The sequence below is a fragment of the Lactuca serriola genome, chromosome 9 (genome assembly GCF_051521515.1).
Source record: "Lactuca serriola cultivar US96UC23 chromosome 9, Lser_US96UC23_V15, whole genome shotgun sequence".
Classification (NCBI taxonomy): domain Eukaryota; kingdom Viridiplantae; phylum Streptophyta; class Magnoliopsida; order Asterales; family Asteraceae; genus Lactuca; species Lactuca serriola.
This window is the reverse complement of record NC_136416.1, coordinates 20,310,150-20,312,128: the sequence shown is the minus strand read 5'-3', so window position 1 is coordinate 20,312,128 and position 1,979 is coordinate 20,310,150. Positions and strand designations below refer to the sequence as shown.

The 1,979-nt window shown below is 39.4% G+C and overlaps 1 pseudogene; it reads left to right on the top strand.

Annotated features, from left to right (window-relative positions):
- Window positions 1-204: 204 nt before the first annotated feature.
- LOC145074298 (protein LIGHT-DEPENDENT SHORT HYPOCOTYLS 5 pseudogene) lies at window positions 205-1,164 on the top strand (annotated as a pseudogene).
- The last annotated feature ends 815 nt before the right edge of the window (window positions 1,165-1,979 follow it).

Here is a 1,979-nt window from a genome sequence, read left to right as displayed (position 1 = left end):
CTGTTTGTTAAAAGTTTTGAAATCACAGGGACCATCTGTAAAGTTTTCTGAACTTAGAGATTACACTTGATATTTTCAAAATCCACAAGGACTATTTTTGAAGTTTTGTCTTATTTTCAAGAAGCTTTGAGTTTCTTTTAATTATTTTTAATAATTAAATAAAGTAATTGTATGTTATATGACAAAATTGAATAGTCATCCTAAACTCTAGTCTCTTTTTTCTCCAAGAAAAATCATCCATTCGTACACATTCATATTACTTTTCTATTTCCGTCCCATCATCACCATCCCTCTCCACAAAACCAATCAAAACGAATATCAACAATCACTAAAAGAATTACAGACAAAATCTTCTCTTTCTCAAAGACAAAGCCCCATTGTCCAATTGGCAATTTCACTCAAAAAATCGCAATCCCACATGGATTTAGCATCCGGATCAGGGTCAAATGACCCGGGACCATCGCCGACTGGTGGTCCTGCGGATGACTCCTCCGCTGTAAGGTCAACGGTCCATACACCAGCGACAACACCGAGCAGATACGAGTCTCAGAAACGACGCGACTGGAACACGTTCTTACAGTACCTGAGCAACCACAAACCGCCCTTAACACTGGCGAGGTGCAGTGGAGCTCACGTGATCGAGTTTCTTAAGTACCTTGATCAGTTCGGTAAAACGAAGGTGCACGTGACTGATTGTCCGTACTTCGGCCAGCCAAACCCGCCGGCGCCATGTGCTTGTCAGCTCAAGCAAGCTTGGGGGAGTCTAGACGCGCTGATCGGCCGACTCCGAGCTGCCTACGAGGAGAACGGCGGGCGTCCGGAGTCGAACCCGTTTGGTGCGAGAGCTGTGAGGATGTACTTGAGGGAAGTGAGAGAAAGTCAAGCCAAGGCTCGAGGTATTCCTTACGAGAAGAAAAGAAAACGGCCTGGCGGTGGCACGGCCACGGCGGCAGCAATGAAAGTGTCGGTGGCTGTTGATGGAAGTGGCAGCGGTGGTGGTGGTGCTGGTGGTCAGGATGATGGTGGAGCTGCTGTTGCAGCCATGTCTAGCCGTTCTCCGGCTACTTCCACACATTAAATTGAATTAAACTGAATTAATGTTTATAATTAAATGTAATTATTTACTTATTTTTAATATTTATTTTTACCGTATTATTATTATTATTATTATTATTATTATAATTGTAATATAATAAAATATCATTTGTTTACTTATCGGGTTTTAACTCGATTTGTAAAAGAAAACGTGAGCCGGTCTATTTCGACAAGAACCAAACGTACCGGAGCCAAACACACAGTGACCGTGGATTTTTAGCTAAAAGACGGTACATATGTTTGTTTCTTCAAAAAATTAATATTATAAAGAATTAATAATAATGTATATCTATATATATTTAAAAAAATAATGCGTATCACGTTAAAAATGCTAAATATTTGTTTGTTTTTTTGTTCCAAGATGGTCCCTGGGTGCACTATATGTGAGATCGCATACACATGTGGGTCCGCCATCTAAGCTGCAGGTTCAATCTCAGGTGCTGCGGCTGCTGCTGCCAAGGGTTCCAATTCGAACATAAAAACGATGTTTATTTAGATTCAATATATATTGCACTTTTCTTAAATATAGAGTAAATTACAGAACTGGTACCTGCAGTTTAGTGAAATTTTTATTTTTGATCCAAGTTTCAAAAGTATAGCACAGGGGTTTTATTTTCTTATAACATTGGTCGACGGCTGCTAAATCTAACAATTCATTTGTTTGTTTTTAACAATACCATTTTACTTTTGGACTAAACTAATAAAAACCATAAACTATATGGAACGAACATGTAATTACAAATGCTATGTTTATATCTCTATCATCCTAGAGAACCACACGTTCCCCCACCCTCTCTTTCCGCACCATCACCTTCATCATGAAAATACAAGAGTTCATCTAGATGGTTAAATGTAGAGTTCATCTAGATGAAGGTGGTGCCTCC